This window comes from Euprymna scolopes, chromosome 20 (assembly GCF_053919585.1).
Source record: "Euprymna scolopes isolate OS-2025 chromosome 20, ASM5391958v1, whole genome shotgun sequence".
NCBI lineage: Eukaryota > Metazoa > Mollusca > Cephalopoda > Sepiida > Sepiolidae > Euprymna > Euprymna scolopes.
The window spans coordinates 74,575-93,849 of NC_136501.1; the positions used below are offsets into that span (position 1 = coordinate 74,575).

Below are 19,275 nucleotides of genomic sequence, written 5' to 3' on the forward strand. Positions count from 1 at the left end.
CACATACTTAAATCATTCATTGACATCTATGCTGATGACACGACCATCTACGGCAACACATCAAAGGCTGTAAATGACAAAGTTCTCTCTCCTCTGATCTCGAGCGCGTGGTTCAGTGGGGGAAGATATGGCTGGTTACCTTTAATGCATCCAAAACCAAATTCCTATCCTTACATCATCAACGTTCTGATCCCCATCTGGCATCAATTGTGATGGATGGCTCTCGTCTGGGTGAGGCCCCGTGTTTTGATAAGCTTCTGGGTTTGACCTTTACTCCTGATCTGAAATGGAACACGTACATCAAGTCTGTTGCCATGGTCGCTGGAAAGATGGTGGGATCCTTCTACCGCTCCAGAAGATATCTCACTACTGAGGCAATTCTCTATCTATATAAAAGCCAAGTACGTCCAAGGATGGAATACTGGTGCCATATCTGGGCAGGAGCTGCAAAAAACAGCCTATCCTGCCTTGACAGAGTACAAGATAGACTTCGTGGCTTAGTGGGGGATGCCCTTTTCTCTACCCTGCAACCTCTCTCCCACAGAAGAGACGTTGCGAGCCTATCCTTGTTTTATCGTTATTTCCATGGCAGGTGCTCGTCTGAACTCCAATCTCTGGTCCCCCCTCACCAATCTTTCACAAAAAACACCCGTCTAGCCGAATCCACTGTGAAAAATTTCCCCCACTCTTTATCTGTGTCTAGATCAAAACGTGGATTCCATGAACAAAGCTTCTTTCTTAGAACTGCACGCCTGTGGAACTCTGTTCCATCTGCCTGCTTCCCACCGGACTACAACTTGGATGTGTTCAAGTCCAATGTTAACAAATTCCTAATGAACTGCCCCCTTAAGTAAACACTTCATCAAATCTCCACACTAACGTAATGTACTTGCAATAACCCTTATCCCTGAGTGGCTTCCGGGCCTTGATAAGTGGTGATCACTGTGTAAAAAAAAACAACGTATCTTGCCTTATTTTTATTTTCGATCACTTTTTTGTACTCTTGTAGACTGTAAAATAAACCCAATTTCTTGTTTGTAAAGTGTGTGTGAGTAAGAGAGACAGAGACCTGAAAATGATTTGATATTGAAAACACCGCAGATACATAGTTTAGTTATTAACGTACCTGAAATCTATCTCTAATTACTCAATAAACATTTTTAAAAAAATGAAAATGGTTTGGAGATGCTCGTAAATCAGTTAAATTACATCCGCCTTCACGTCTATTCTACTTAAAATATTAAACATAAACACACGCAAAATAAATAAATAACACATTTAATTTGTGGGGATTGATGAGAGTTGGCTACGAACCGGATGTTGACACATCCACGGTCAGAGACTGAATAAAAATAAGTTATATGCACCTGCTCGATGCAAGGCTTCCGATTAAAAAAAAAAAAAGAAAAGAGAACAAATATTCAAAAAATGATTGTGAGCTAATGGGAAACTTTGGTGCCTAAATAAAAAAACTTGCATTTTTGATTGCTGCTGAAGTATAAAAACCCAAGATTTTATGAACGAGGGAACTTCAGCAGTAAGATTTGAAGGGAACTTTGTCTCGCTTCATGTGTGCACGTATGGACTGATTTTGCCACAAACCTTTTACAGATATGAAGAAAAGAAGACACTAATGGACTGAATTCAATTCTATTCCCACGTTATGGGCCGAGCACCTTCATTTACTTACTGTTGCCTGATTCACACCTAAACTGATAAGTACAAACCAAAGGAACATTCTTTTTTTTTTATTTCTCTCCACACTGACCTTTCTCTCACACATTCACAAACATTCTTCTCTACCACTAAAACAAACACTTTCCACTTACACTCCAATAAATAGAGCTACTTTTCTCACTTTTAAAATTTTATGTCTGTCTTATTTATTTCATGAAGTCAGATAATTATGTTAAAATACCAACCTGATAAACTATGGGCCATAAAATGATGACTTATCACGCCTTCCAAAAAAGAATAATAATAATAAACAAAAAATCAGACAGTTATACCTGCCATCTAACATTATGAGAACCCATTTTGTCTAAAATAATTTGGGTGATTAAAATAGGCAGAGATGAAAGGAAAGTATGAAACAGCAGTAAAATCCACTTTTGGAGTAGAAATTGACTACCACTTTTTCTTATGGCGACTGCTACCAAACCATAAAACAATTTTTAAAAAATAAATAAAACATTCTATGCCTGTCTCTTCAAATTTTGCTCTTTTAAAAAAAAATCTATCAAGCACAAACAATACAAAACACTCATATGGACAACACCAATAACAATGAATAAGATGCAAATTTTCTAATATCTGCCAAAGGAAACCTGTGGACAAGAGACAAATCTCTTGCATAAGTATGAAAGCAAATTGGACTAAAATTTCCGACATACAATAATATCTGAAAATATTGCGTTAATACTGTAATCTCGGTTTATTCATTTTTGACTTAAATGCTGCAGGAAGTCTTTTAAAAAAAATTGTATTTTTTTTTGCAGAATATACAAAGTCTAGTTTCATCTGTAAAAAAAAAAGGTATTAACTTCCATTAGCAAAAAGGAGTGCTAATCAGCTAAAATAATTTTGTTAACCACCTGATGAAATTTATAATGGAGGATACTGTGTCATCAGTCTCTGTTAAAATCCCAGGATTTATGCATGCTGCTGTTGACGGGCGGTTTGCCCTATGCAAGGTTCAGTTTGAACTGAGAAATATATCCAACAAGACTACTAAATTTTATCATGTTCTCTCAAACCTCCCTCCAGACTTAATCTGAAACATGCGTACCACAATCATTAACTCCAGGAGCTATGCAGAGCTAAGAGAAGCAGTAATACACATGCATGAACAGTCAAGGCCCGAGTTGTTTAACAGACTCATTGGTGCCACAACCATGGCTGGTAAACCGTCAGCATACCTACATGATCTGATGGTGATGCCCAGCAAAATAGGTGTGAGAGAGGAACTAGTGCATCATAAATTTATCCAGGCACTGCCTACCGAAATAACCCCAGTTATAGCAGCTGTAAAACATGCCTCAGTATATGAACTGGGTATGCTAGTAGACGAAATAAGATCATTTTTAAAACAAAGATATATGCACAAGGTTACCGAACCAACACCTAGGGCCAGTAAAAATTCACCTCCCAGTAACATTGCCCCAAGGACAAATAATAATGTAAAGCATTTATATGAGGACCATAAACCCCAGGAGTGTCATGGACACTTATATTTTGCTGAAATGGTGAGGACATATAAACCATGGTGCAGATGGTCACAAAAATCCAACTGCAAAATGTTGCCCACATCGAGACCATCATCACCCATCAGGCAACCTAACCAAGCCTCAGAAAATGTATAATCGAGTTGCAGCAGCACCGGACAACTCTTAACTATTTGAGGTTGGAACTAAAATTGGACAGAGATTAGTGAACTTTATTATAGATACAGATGTCTCTATAACAATACTCCCAATACTCATTAATTCCACACCTGTATGATTGTCATCGGCCAATGGAGAGGTAATAAAATGCTTTGGAAAAATACAGGTGGACATTGTTATTCCAGGCCTATGCTGGCCATATCCTTGGACAGTTGTAATTGCAGACACAATCAACCACCTATTAGGTGTGGACTTTCTTCACCACTATGTATGGCCTCATCTTGAACTGTAGTGATGGTCGACTGTGTGATAAGACAATACGCCATTATATACAAGGTGGATGGGTCACAGCCCGCATAAAAAATATAACAGTAAACAATCATGACACTCTACCAGAGCAAATGCAGTCCCTACTTCAACAATTCCCCAAACCCACCACACCACACACAGTACGACCTCTAGCATCTAACATGAGAGTAATACATGTCATAGACACTGGAGATAGTGCCCCAACTAATGCCAATGTTCGACAGCTGTCTGAAGAAAAATATGAGGCGGCAAAGCAAAAGTTCACAGAACTTTTAAAAGCTGGCATAATAAGGTCATCAAAATCCCCATGGTCCTCACCAATCCACTTTGTTCCGAAATTAACTCCCAGGAAATAGACAGTATGTGGTGAATTCAGACACCTCAACCATCTGATGAAACCAGATACTCAATCCCAAATATTAACAGCCTTGGATCCAAACTATTTAAGAAAGTATTTTCAAAGATTGACTTACTACAGACATATCATCAAATTCCCATTCAAAGGCTGCACCATTTGGTCTGTTTGAATATTTATTCATGTCATTCTGGTTGCAAAATAGCAGTTCTACCATCTAAAAATTTATGGACAGCATACTCACAGATGTTGGCTGTTTTCATGTATATTGACAACATTCTGGAGTTTTTTGAGTCTGAGGAAAACACCAGTGACCTTGAAAAACTTCTCTCCCTTATTGAAGAAAACAATCTTAAAATCTACATTGACAACGTCTACAGAAACAGTATCGAATTTCTGGGCTACAATGTAAGTGCTGATGGACTTAAGCTGATGGCACAAAAAGTTGAAGAGATAAAAAATTTTCCAGAACCAACAGACTTCAAATCGCTCCACTGATTCCTTGGAATGGTTAATTTTTACAGGAAATTAATCACACAGGCTGCAAATGTACTACTGCCATTGACTGAAGCCATCAAACACAATCCTATAGCTAAAACACTAGAATTAGGACATCTGAAAGAGAAGCATTTGCAAAAATAAAACGTATCCTTACAGAAATATCTGCATTGACATACCCTGCTCCAAAAGCCACACAAAGCCACTTGGTCACAGATAGCTCCAACCATAAATAATAAATGGTGAATTAATCCCCATCGGGTTTTACTCACAAAATCTATTAGACAGTCAAAAGAAATACGCCACCTCCCAGAGAGAACTATTTGCAGCATGCAGGTATTTATCACTTATCACTGAATACATTGTGGATGTGTTGTATATCAGAAGAGAGGACAACATTGTTGCGGACTGTCTATCTCGATCAATGTGTGCAATGACCATTAATCATTGTGATTTACCAGCCATCTGCAAATCACAGAAAGCTGATGATGAACTCACTAAATATAAAAGTCAGTTGAAACTCCATACTCTGGATCATTCAAAGACAAAACAAATATTTCCAAATAGAAATGCCATCCGGAGAAAAGCAAACACTTTCAGTGGAAAAACTGAAACCAGTTAAATTCTTTAGTGTCAACAATGGCAAAAATACTGATAACAAAGACCCTGAATGAATGACAACAAATGACAATACATCAAGAGGCATGTCAGCTTAAACACAAGGCATACAAGACTCAACACAAACCTGCCGTCGCACACTCAGGTAGACATGTTCACTTTGCGAAGCACACAAACCACATCTACTATGTATAAAAGAAATATGAGAACAAAAAATCCACAATATTTGAATCCTTCAACCAAGTTATTGAAACCTATTAGAGCAAAACTCCAAAAACCTGATATTTGAATCAGCCCACAAAACTAATGTTGAAACGATTCGATTCAAGATTAGTAAATGTAATAGAAATCAATGTTGCAAACGACCTTGCGTTTTCTTAGCCTGTAAAATGCCAACAGAAAATGTAGAAAAGAAAAAAACAAGGATAATTTTGTAGGTTGCTCATTGGTGAACATATGCCATTAATTTGCATATGTACACAAATGGTAACTGTTAAATGAGATGAATTCTAAAGCAGGGGTTCAGTGGAGTTTTTTGTTGGATAGCTTAGAACGAAGGTGAATGGTGGAAAATAATATCAGAGACACAAGGATCTGTTGCAAGTTGAGAGAAGAAAGAAAAAAGACTTTCATGCGCTATATTGACAAGAGGACGGGTTGACACTGCTAGTTTTTTTTTTGTTCCATTTCCACTGAATAAGCTATCTTGGCATTTTTATATTATTTTATATAGTGACTTTGATGAGTGATGACTTGAAAAAAAATATACAGATTCGACATTCGTTTAATACTAGAATTTGATGGATCTAATGCTGGGCTGTCTGTTGTCGAATGGGTTGAGAAAGCTGAGCATATTTGCAAATTGTGCTAAATAAATGAGCCAGCAACAGTCATTCTGTTGAGGTTAACCAGAGGGGCCTATGCTGTGTACCAGCAACTCGGGGATGAACCTGACTGGGAAGAAATTAAGCAGAGCTTACATACAGCACTTGGGACGGATCCTTTTGTTGCATGGCAACAGTTAACTACCCAGCAACTATATCCCAATGAAATGGTGGATGTTTATTTAGCTGATTTACAGAAGTTATCAGCACCGTTTTGGTAGTGTCAACGACAAAATGTTAAGCTGTGCATTTTGGTGGGCTTACCTGAGGATGTCAGTACACTTTTGCAAGCGTTGTCACATATCGACAGATTAACAACGGACGAGTTATTGGGCTAGATATGAAACAGCCTTAAGGAACCTGAATCAATTACAGCAGCAGCTGGCATTAATAATGCAGCATCTAAACCCTATGGAGACAATGTAGATTCTCTCCCAGCTAATGCTAAGCGTGAGAGTCCTATCTGCTATAAATGTGGGTGTCCCATCCATTTTTTTAAGGAGTACCAAAGTCAAAGAGGTACGACAAATGTTTATCCACAAGCACACCGAACACTACAATGTTATCACTGCAATAAGTTAGATCACATATTTCGCAACTGTTCAGGAAATGAAGTCAGGGACAAGGTAGTCACCACTCTTGCTCATTGCCTGTTATCAACGTCAAAATTAATGAAGTGCAATGTTCACCCTCATAGACACGGGATGTTCCCAGTCCATAGTTAGCGCAAATTGCTGTCAGATGTGGATGAAGCAACGAGTGGAGGTCATAACCATTAATGGCTTATACCCAAGCATGTTGTGGTATAGAGACTGTCACACTCTGTACTGAGAAAGGTGACACAGCTGAAGTTGACGTCATGGTGATGCAGGAAAAAACCCTTGGATAAAACTTATTACTTTGAATTGAGGCAATAAGAGCTCTAGGAGGTGTCATGATTACAGCAGCCGGAGGTATAACGCTTGATAGAAGAAAAGAAGTATGTGCAGCTATTTCTGTTGAAGAAAAGGACTTCTCTGCTATGTTTTATGACAAAGAAAGGGCCTGGACTGCAATGTGGAAATGGACCATGATTGAATCGCCAGATCAGTTATGCAATACCATTCAAGAGTATGGAGTTTCTACCAAGAATCGGCTGCATATGAAGAACTTCAGCTGTGAATTGATAACGGTTGGTTAATACCATACTCACAAGAACGTCTAGGACCACCCACAGGATTAATTCCACTCATGGCTACTGAACAATCAACTAAACACAAAATTCGACCCATGGATTATCGAGAATTGAATCAGCATGTTGATGCCTTTACCAGGAATGCAGATGCGTGCACTGCTAAACTACGAGAGTGGCATAAGAAAGGGAGTAATATAGCGCTGCTGGATTTGAAGAGAGCCTACCTACGGATACGGGTTCATGACTACTGTTGCCATTTTGGCCTAAACGTATCACTCTTAATAATGACAACTATTATCAAAACTGTTTTGATGCAAGATGAGACCACAATGAAAGGTACTTCAGCTTATATTGATGACATCTATGTTAATGAAGACATAATGTTTGCAGATGTGTTTCAAATGAAACTGGAATCTTTTGGTTTAATAAGCAAGGGCCCTAAGTGGTTAAAGGATGAGGCACTCATGTTGGGCCGTGAGGTTCGAGAGGAATATAATACTGTAGGATGGAAGCAAGGGAGCCCGATTCCAGATGTACCTAGTGTGTTAACACAGTGCACCACGTTTTCTATTTGTGGTAAATTAGTAGGACATTTACCTGTCTGTGGATGGCTTTGACTAAAGTATGTAGAAACGACCCTGCCTGGGGAGAGTGACATGTATCCGGACACAAACTGAATGCATGGGTTGACATGAGTTTTTTGGCTACAGGTGTAGTGTTGGAATGATTAAGTAATGTTGTAGAAGATGCGTGCTGGCTTTGTCCAAAATATGATGCCCAGCATATCAATTTGGTGGAACTTGATGTCACACTGAAAGAGCTTAATCTTGCGCTGCAGTAGCAGGCCCAGGTTGTACACCTCCACACTGATTCATTGTGTGTTTACCACTGGTTGACTGACACTTTAATAGCAAAGGCATGAATTAAGACTAAAACCACAAGTGAAATGTTGATATGAAGGAGACTCGTGATAATAAAGCATCTAGTTGCCAAATACAGAATTTGGCTGATAAGCTGACTCGAATGCCAAAGAGATGGATGGATATAATGAAGCAGTAGATGTCAGACCCAGAAACCTGTCAAAACATGGAGCCTCCCCAATACAAGAGCCATTCATTTCAGTTGATACCAGGGGTAGAATTCTTGCTGGTCTTAACCAATCTAAAGCTTCTGGTCCTGATTTGCTTTGTATTCTCAAACATTGTTCATCTGAACTTTCTTCTATTCTCTCCAAATTACTCAATCTCTGTTTGTCTCGGTCCTTTCAGTTTCTTTTCCTATTAATGTTCGTGTTCCACAGGGCTCTATTCTAGGTCCAACACTGTTTCTTCTCTATATAAATGACCTCTCCAAAGAATATTATGAAGAAAATGAACATTTATGCTGATAACACCACCCTCTAATCTGGTATTGCTTCTCACCCATCAGTTGAAATATACAGTTGATCTAGAAGTTGATTTGGGTCCTATTATAGATTGGGATAAGAAATGGCTTCTTTTTTTTTAATCCTCTAAGCCATAGCTATTGTTATTTAGTTTCAGGTGTGTCCCTTTTCTTCCTAAGATTCTTATAATTGGCTTTGCTCTCAATGAGAAATTAAAGGTTCTTAATAAATTGCAGAATCATCAAACATTACACCCAGTGGTATGTTGGGCAGCAACAAAACCCCTACACCTCTGCATATCCTGAGCCAGCCTAGACAGTGAACCCCAAGAATGCTGCATAGCTTTCCTCTTGTGGCAAAAATTGTGGGAATGTAGGCTTACCTCTTAAACGACCTCAGTGTGCACTTTGCTGACGCAGCATCATGATGCTGAAAAGGGTCCAAGATGGTGCCTGCGGCCTTATATAACAATGCAGTCTTGCAGATTCTCGTGTACTCTCACACACATATGCAAATTCGGAGAACTCTGTCTTTTATAAAAACAAGCCACTGGAGCAGATGGGGACAGACGTGAAAACGAGTCTACGGAAAGTACTGATGAACGACGCTGCTGCAGTGAGCTGAGGTTTTGTGTACTCTTTTTTTCTTTGCAACAACAAGCTATTTCAGCATACATTTTTTACCATGGACAGATTCGACCTGAAGCTGATACCAGAGTTTGACGGGTCCCCGGCTGGTCCTTCAGTAGAGAAGGCCGAGCACGTTTGCCGGTTGTGCAAAATTAAAGACCCAGCTATGGTCATCTCATTGAGGCTCACTAAGGTGGCTAATGCCATGTACTAGCAGCTCAGGGATGAGGTGACAATGGAGCAGATAAAACAAGCGTTGTATGGAGCATTCGGTGCGGACTCTTTTGTTGCCTGGAGGCAATTCTCTGAACATCGGCTTGGGTCAGGGGAGACTGTGGGTGTCTACCTGGCCGACCTAATAGCTAGCTGGTTCTCTACCCAGAGGATGAGTTCGGGCCACCAAGAGGGCTGATCCTCCTGATGGTCGTCAGGCAAGAGAATAAACAGAAGGTCTGACCCGTCATTGATTACCAGGAACTTAATGAACATGTTGACCCACACATGGCAGGGGCTGATATTTGCGCACATAAACTAAGGGAGTGGCGGCAGCATTGGGCGTGCATGGCAATCCTGGACCTGCGAAAGCCTATCTGCAGATACGCGTCGAGAAATCGCTATGGCCATTCCAAGCAGTCGAGATCAAAGGGACTCGCTATTGTTCAACCAGGCTGGGGTTCGGCCTGAATGTGGCCCCGAACATTATGACAGCAATTATGCAGGTGATCCGGCATCAGGATGAAGCCATGCAACAGACGACATCGTCGTATATTGACAACATTTTCATAAACAAGAGCCTCATGTCTGCTCAGATGGTGAAAGAACACTTTGAGAGCTTTGGGCTGTCATGCAAGGAGACAGAGTGCCTGCAAGATGGAGCGAAAGTTCTTGGCTTGCATGTGAGCGGCAGACAGACTCTGCTGGGGAAGAGGTGGTAATATCCTGGAAGTTCCATCCAGCACCATACATCAGAGCGTTTTTCCATCTGTGCAAAACTGGTGGGCCACTTCCCTGTATGTGGGTGGTTCCGGCGGCCATAAAGTGACGTGTGACTTCCATGTTAATGGGATGGGATGATGAGGTGTGCAATCCCGCCCTGCGAAGTATGCTGGTGGAAGCTGTGGCCAGAGTGACCAAGGACGACTCTGTGCAAGGGAACTTGTGCTCGACGGGAATGAGTTTACAGTTTGGATGGATGCCAGCTCATACGCCATTGGTGTTGCTCTGGCAGTCGACGGATTTATCGTAGAAGATGCCTACTGGCTTTGGCCGGAACATGACATCAGGCACATAAACCTGGCTGAGCTTGATGCTAAACTCAAAGAGGTAAATCTGGTGCTTCAGTAGCAGACCAGAGTGCTACACATTATCACAGACTCTGTGTGCGTGCATCGGTAAATAACTAATGCCTTGGGTGGGAAAGCACGATTGACAATGAAGGCATCAGCCAAAATGCTAATACGGAGACAACTTGCTGCCCTGACTGAGATCATCATGGAATTCAACTTGGCCGTAGATGTGACAACACCTCTCCCTTTCCACCATTCTTCTCCAAGTTTTTCTCGACCTTTCTCTCTTCCTTTTGCCATCTGGGGTCCAGTGCAGTGCTGTTCTTGTGATTGATTGTAGAGAACATGCCCAATCCACCTCCATCATCATTTTCTGATGATTAGGCCCATATCTTCTTGATGGCATTTCCTTAGTAGGTCTTCATTAGAAATCTTATCAGGCCAGAATATCCTCAGTATTCATCAAAAGCAGGTGGTGTGGAAGGATCGAATCTTGATGAAATCTGCTTCCATCATTCTCCAGCATTCCGATCCATATAGGAATGTTGATACTACGCAGCTCTGATAGAGTTTGAACTTGGTGTTGCTCTTGTATTGCACAGATATCCAGATGTTGCTCATTTTCCTAAACACGTTCCTGGCCTTGCTCAGCCTGCTTCGTATGTCCTCTCTTGTGCTGCCCTTGGGTCTGATGATGATGCTCAAGTAGGTGAAGCTGTCTGCCTCGCACAAATCCTTTCCATTCGTCTGAACTGGAGTTGGCCTATTCACATTCAATGCCATTATCTGTCTTCTTCCTAATAATATTGAGTCCAACCTGCTGCTTAAATGTCTGCAACTTACTGGTTTTCTCTTGCATATGTTGGTGTGTATGGGTCAGTAGTGCTAGGTCATCAGCAAAATCCAAATCTTCGAGAGTATAGAAAAGACTCCATCTAATCCCCGTTGAGGAGCCTCTGTTGTCCTCATAAACCAATCAATGGCCAGATTAAAGAGAATTGCTGACATCACACATCCCTGCCTGACACCCGTTTAATGTTCTTATACAGCCTCTCTTGTTCACCTTGTGCTGCCACCTCCTGTGCCTTAGCTGTAAGTTGATCCATGGCTTCCCTTTTATCTTGGCATGCAAGTGTCTTCCCTTTCTTGTTAGTTTCTTTGTATAATTCTTGTTGTTGTTCATATAGTCTTGGGAATTTAATCTGCAGAAGTCTCTTGATTTATCCAGTTCTTGTTGGTCTTCTTCTTGCGATATCCTATTTCTTTCTTGCTGCTTTCGGTGTACAGTGCAGTGTATTGTCAACATTAGTGTCTTTTAGTTGTTCAAGCATGTCCTGCAAAATCTGAAATCGATTTCTCAAGTTGCTGATAAAGGCAGCCTTTATGGTGTTGTCCTTCAGTCACTGGGTATCATAATGCATCTGAGAGCCTGTCTTTAAAGGAGTTTTCTTTAGTTTGGTCTTGGTGAGTGCTGTCACCAGGTGATGGTCACTGCCGACTTTCTGCCTGACTTTCACATCTAGCAGGAATCATCTCCACATACTGCTGATCATCAAGTGGTCAATCTGGATCCTGTCTCTTCCATTTGATGAGTTCCAGGTCAGCTTGTGGATGTCTCGATGTGTAGAGAGGGTCACCCCTATCACCAAGTTTCTCATGGCACAGAACTCCACCAGTCTCTCGCCATTGTTGTTCCTGGTCCCCATCCCATGCTTTCCCATGACTCTTTCAAAGTCGGTGTTGGCATTTCCAACTTTGGCATTGAGATCTCCCATGATGATAATTTGGTTGTGGTATGGTGCTATCTCCATCTCTTTCTGCAGTTGACTATAAATGTCATCCTTGTCTTTTTCGCTCCTGTTGTTGGTTGTTGTGTAACATTGGATGATGCTGATGTTGACATGTTTGCCTTTCAGTCTCACTCAAACTGGTCTGTTATTTACAGGCTTCCATTCTAGCAGACTTCGCTCTACACCTTTCTTGAGGATGATGGCAACTCCCTCATGGTTTAGGTCATCATCTCTCCCAGAGTAGAGAACGGTTTCTCTGGTGGTGGTTTTAAACCTTCCAGATCCAGTCTATCTACTCTCACTCACTTCTAGAACATGGAGGTTAAAACGTGTCATCTCAGATGTTACCTCTGTAAGCCTGCCCATCTCGTACATTGTTCTTACATTCCAATGTCCTAATCTGATCTTGGTTTTAGTGGTGTTAAGGTCCTCCCTCATCCTGCTGGTAACGTCCTCTTGGCTTTGGCCACCAGCATTCATATGTTTCACTTGACTCAGAAGGCTCCTCACATGCCAAAGTAGGAGTTCTCTTTGTTGCCGTTTCCATAACATACTTGTTTTATGAGAAAGGGTCATTAGCCCTATGCTCAACCCCCAACTTGAAGGACCAGTTTCTGGTTTCTATCCGTCAACCTTTCTGGCAAGGGTGGCCCTACCAGGAGCTTCAATTCCCTCCAGCATAGCTCCTTCACCGTGACAAGGTGATAATACAAGAAGAAGAAATTGCAGAAACATGTCTGTTATTTGATTGGCCCCACAGTTTCTTTTTAACTGTAACCTCTCTCTCACAGACGTGATATTGCTAATTTCAGTCTTTTCTACAAATACTATTACGGTATGTGTTTCTCAGAATTGTCTGATCTATTTCCTGTTTTCTTTGTTCCAACTTGTTTGACTTATTGGTCTCAAGGTTTCTATCAATTCGCTGTTTTAATACCTCATTGTAATACAGTTTCCTACTCCAGTAGCTTCTTTCCAATGACTGCAAGTTTGTGGAACTCTCTTTCTGCTCACTCTTTTTCTTCTACCTATAGCCTTGGTCTTTTCAAGACTAAGATAAAAAGCATCTTCTGTCTTTGCAATAATACGCTTTTGTTCTTATTAGTAAATTTCAGTGTTTATGGAAAATATTTCTTTTGTTAATAAAGTATGCTGTGGAAAAAAAGGTAATAATACTGACACCAACAGCAAAAAAAAAACAAACAAACAAAAAAACATCTTTTCTTAGTTAATAGTTTATATCTTTTATCTTTACAAGTTTGTGAAAGTCACAGAAGTATAAAATTTGTTATAACCTCCCTTAACTTATCTAACCTATAACTTATCTTCTATAGATTACAGATAAAGATATGCTTTTCTGTCTCCAACAAAGAAAGATCAGCTTATAATGGGAATACAACTCTTCCAAAGACATTCTAATAAGAGATTTCTCTCCAGGTAGGTTTGAGTAATTTGTCTTTTAAATAAAAATGTTTGTTTTATATCAACTTGGACATAAAAACTTATTTTTTTTAATATTAATAAAAATATTTATATCTGTAGTGGAGGAATAATTCATATTTAGTTCATGTTTAAGATACATGATTCAGTTTTTATAATGCATTTTACTTTTTAATATAATTAAAACTATGAAATGATTGGATGACTACAATCGCAATCATTGGATAATTATGCTTAAATTTATTACAAATTTCCTATGGTCAGAAAATTTTACTCTTCTTTAAGTGTCCAGTCTAGTCTTGCAGACATCGATGATCATGGCTCTCCATTCTTCCCTGTTCTTGGTCTTTTTCATGAGCTTATTGTTGATGCCCACCTTATTTGTTGTAAATTTGTTTAAACTGTCTATGAATTTTGTGTGTTGCCTTCTTTTGCTCTTGTTCCTATTTACTTGCCTCCCCACAAAGGTAGAGTTAAACACAGTCAGTTTTTAATGTGGAAAAAATCCAGCTCCCAAAAACGGGCACTCTGGTTAGGAACAAAAATAAAAAATTGTCTCGGTCATGAAGGATTTCTCCTCCACTGACCGAGGACAGAAAAGATGAAATGCAGCAGCAGAACAGATACTACACTGTGATCTTGGCCCAAACTCTGGTTTCTGCATATTTTGCCACTCTATAAGTTTCTCTAGTCAGTCAACTCTAATTATAAGGTCGAAAAATTTGAGTTGTCTTTCTCTGATGGTATTGAAAAGGGATCTCTTGTATCCAGCTATGTCCATTACTTCTGCATTTGTTTTTCTTTTTGTTCATGAGACTTTTATGATTCTCTGGGTGAACCATACCTCCACTGCTTCTAGTCGCTGTTCTATGTCCTTGATTAGGGTTCAGCATTAGCATCTGTATAGAAGAATGGATCATGTGTAGGTTCTCATAACATGTATCTTTGCCTTGAGTCTTATCTTACTTTTGGTAAAAATGCATGTCATGCCATTACAAGTTCTTAAATTGTAAAATTCTCTTCTTGATTTCTGTGTCACTCTTGCCATCTGGGGTGATAGAATGGTGTAGCTGTCGGATGTTATGCAGCCTGTTTTTTTCCTCTCACTTCTGACAGTCCTAGTATATTGAGGTTCATTCTTTCCATTTCCTGTTTGAGCTTTTCCAATTTTTTTTTTCTGTAGCATAGTCAGTATGTTCCATGCACCAATTCTGAGAAGTTTTTTGATGTGGACAGTTGCTAGATTATAATTGAGGGTTATCCGGCACTCACAATCTACCCTACTGAGCAAGGAACTTCTGGATGGATTGGAAACCCCCTTCATGCTGTTATCTGTATTTTGTTTCTTTCTGATTGCCATAACATTTTTTGTAGAAGTGTACCCACAGTAGGCTACAAGTACTTTCTATAGGAGCAGTGATTATAGTGAGTGGATTGTCTTAGCCATTGTACTCATATAGTATCATCTGCCTAAAACACTGAAATGCTGAACAGTTCCCCAAAACTATTTGACTGCTCAATACTTCATCTGTCACCTGCCTTCCATGACTTCATATAACCCTGCTCAGGAAGCTAAGTGGGTACTCTATTTTGGCCAAGGATCTCCCACAGGCTAGCAGAAGGAAGGAGGAACCTTACTTTTCCTGTTTGTAAAATAATCTCACCCAGCTACCCTTACTAATCTTACTAAAAATATGGAAATTTCATCTTAGATTCTAAATGTTTTTGATAATGTCAATTTTAACATTTTGGATCTGATAAATTCTGTAAATTATTTTTATATTGTTATTTCATTTCTTGTTACTTGTCAAAAAGCTATTTTGTAACTTCATCTGAAAATAAATCATACATTATAATTTACTGGTCTCGGTTTGCTAAGAACTTAACAAAATTAGAACCATAAAATAGGATATTAACAATATAGTCCTTACTAGTTCTTTATCATAATATTTCAGTTGATTAAGAATATAAACTGAAAGTTTCTGAAATTTTGAAATGAGGACTGATTATTTGGATTTTTTATTATTTGGATTACTGTTTTGATCTTATATGTTTGTAAAATAATTAAAGGCTTTCTGTAATTAATTTGATATAATTTATATCTGAACATAATACTGTAAATATGTCCCTATCACTATTTTTTTTTTACATAGGCGTCACCACTTATCAAGGCCGATAGGCCACTCAAGGATAAGGGTTAAAGAGTGTAGAGTAGTCTATTCATATCTAATTAATCATACTAAATCTCTATAGCTTACAAGTTATTTTCAGTTATACTTATACTGAAATGTACTTTTGATCATAGTTATATATATCATTACTTAAATCAATATTGAGTAGATATATTTTATTTTCCCCGTTATCAGCTTAAATATGCAGAGTTCCTGCATCAGATTTTGAATCAGCTTTAACATTTTATCCTCTTCTTAAACTAATATATGAACAATATTTTAACCAGATATTAATTCCTCTCTCTTCATTCCAGTCACAAATCTAAATGATTCTACTGCATGAATTTTTACTTACCCCATCTTTTCCATCAACAATGAAATGGAAAGTGTAGTAAAATCTTTTTCAATTACTTTGAGAAGTGTAACCTTTCAATAGATATACAACCTTTAGTACTAAATCAATTAATCATAACTGCTGATGTGGGGTGGGAGCAGAAATACAAGCACAGGGCTAATCCTCTCTGTGCTAATAGACCTATAGATCTTTTCAGCTCATCTTAGGAGAAGGAAAACTGAATTTAAACCTGTACTACTGACCTTGGCACTAAATAAATGAAAGAGGGGGGGCCTCATTAGTCCTGGTCAATGACCTTTCTACAGCTGGTGACTCAAACAAATTACCAGTTTGCAAACCTAAACTACTTAAGGGGTAGGTAAACTCTGCCTATTGTTCGGCTTCCATACTCCTACTTTGCTTATTAGCCAGGTGCAGATGTATGATCACAGGCACTTGACAGAAACACCCAGTGTTTGACCTTGTTTCCTGACTAGGGCAATGAATGTTGTTCCCCACTCCCACCACATTCCCATCCTCTAAAACTGGGCATCTTGGGGGTGCTTGAGTGGCATATGTCAATGCAATTAGATTGGGTTGAGTTTGGTCTGACAAGTTGATGGTACCGGTTTGACAGTTTGTCTGGCTGCTGTATTCTGACTGACAGCACAGGAGGCCTTTAGTAGTGCTTAGAGCAGCTGCTCCATCATCAGCTGTATAATATCAGGATGGTTATAGTGCAATGTTGTGAAGGGAAGGGACCCTGCACCCATCTCTGGTGGGCTTTCTCTAGGCCATAATCTTATAGATGAAGAGTCGGCTGAAGGTTACTTGTGTTGTATGTTTGGTATTCTATGCATCCACTTTGTCCATACATCTCACACTAAAACTGAAACTATTAATTAAATGACAGTTCAATCAAAAAATACAATTAAACCAGGCATAACCTCAAAGAAAACCAATTTGCCTCCTCTCTTGAGACTTATATTCACAAACTAATTTAAATGAGATTGAATCATTTTTCTATCGAACTCCCCAGGTGACTTAGCACTAAGTGATACTAACTTGCACTCCTCGATCCCCTCTAACCACTACCATGCCTGGTTATCTCCCATTTTGCCATAAAGACTCAGACATATGCACAGGCTTGGAGTCTATATCTGAAACACTCTCCATTTAACTAGAGAAAACTAGAATCAGATGACCAGGCCTTTATGTGTTTTAGACTAAACCTGCAACATAACATTAGCTGCTTATATTTTCTCTACCGTTCTCCCTTAACTCAGGACTGTACCTTAATCAACCAAGTATCTGTAAGCATAGATACAGCACTCTCCCTTGATACTAGTGTGCAAGTACATGTATTTGATGACTTGAATGTCCACTACAGTAATTGGTTTCCACAGACCCAGTTGGTAGCATAACACATAGCTTCTCTATATCTTATTCCTTATCACAGAAAGTTACATTTCCAACTCATCTCTTAGATCAACAGGACCAACAAGCCTCACTTCTAGATCTATTTCTGACCACAATTCTCGATGATTGTGTAACAAATACCCAGAGCAAACTTGGAAATCCTGATAACGTTGTGATAATGGTAGAAATCACCCTAAACTTTCTATACGAAGTTAAAAATCCATTACTCAAAATGACAAAGTACTATAAGAAGGCTGACTGGGAAGCCATCAGGATTTACATCGGAGACATTCCATGGAGTAGTATCTTTTCTCTTCTTGCAGTACAGTGTGCAAATGAGACTACTGAATGATTCAAAGCAGCAATTAAAGCACACGTTTTCACACAGAAGTACTTTATGAAACCACATTCTCCACAATATTTTACTTCTGATTGTGCTACTGCTATTGCTCAAGGGTAGCATGCATTCTGCATAAGTCAAATACAAATAGGCAAAAGTTTGTAAAAGCTAGAAATAATTGTGACATAGAAAGAGCTGCAGCCAAGAGAAGACATAACAAAGTCATAAGAAAATGCATCAAGTTGCAGGAATTATGAACTCATAATTTCTGGAAAATTTATAACAGTGTAGTAAATAATGGACAATCAACAATTCTTCCACTATTCAACAATCTTGAGATTGTTTGCACAGCAACTGGAAAGACAAATCTGCTTGTCCAACGTTTTGCCTCAACTCCACTTTAGATCTAGCAGGCCACCTGTGGCGTTTTATCGTAGAACGGAAGACAGACCAAAACCTCTTTACTAGGCTTTTCTCTGGGATGGAAATATTTGCTGATGACACCACTTTCTATAACAGACATAAGGATAAAACTAATGAACACATATCTTAGGAAAATCCTAAAATTTCAGTGGAATATGACCCGTAACTGATTGGTAATGTTCAATTCTGCTAAGACTAAGCTTATTTTCTTTAAGAATTACAAGAAACCTCCTCATCCAATGATTGACATGGCTAATCATACACTGCCTGAGAGTACTTCCCTCAAGCTTTTAGGGTTAACATTCACAGACACTATGAATTAGAACAAATACATTGAAGCAAGAAGGTGGGCTCTCTGCCATGCTAAAAGGCTATTCAATCCTGAGAGTATCCTGTACCTCTATGAGGCCACTGTTTGCTCATGCATGGTGTATTGTTGCCACATCTAGGCTGGTGCATCTGCAACTAGTCTCTCGCTTCTAGACAGGGTAAAATAAAGAGTAACTAACCTAATAGGTCCTAAACTATCAACTAAACTCCAACTTCTATCCCATCACAGAAACATGGCATGTTTTGTGCCTGTTTCGCAAATATTTCAATGGCAAGTGTTCTGACGGCCTCTGAGTACTAATACCTCATCAAAAAACCCAACAAACAGAAAAATGAAGACATCTCTAGATGCCATAAAACCTACTTGAATAGTTTTATCTTTTGGACTGCTGCACTTTGGAATTTCCTCCCAGGCCCCTGCTTCCCTGACTGTACTGACATGCAGTAGTTAAAGTGTAATGTAAATAGATAACTTGCTGCCAAACTCCATAAATAGTATCCCTGTAAA

The 19,275-nt window shown here is 39.3% G+C and overlaps 1 protein-coding gene across 2 annotated transcripts in view; it reads left to right on the forward strand.

The window, feature by feature from the left end:
- The window catches only part of LOC145241274 (uncharacterized), a 102,873-nt gene that overhangs the window by 6,941 nt on the left and 76,657 nt on the right, over window positions 1-19,275 (forward strand). For both annotated transcript variants that reach the window (XR_013862528.1, XM_080104013.1), the window contains exon 2: window positions 13,645-13,747. The gene's annotated coding sequence lies outside the window, so the exon portion shown is untranslated. The remainder of the gene's footprint in view (window positions 1-13,644; window positions 13,748-19,275) is intronic.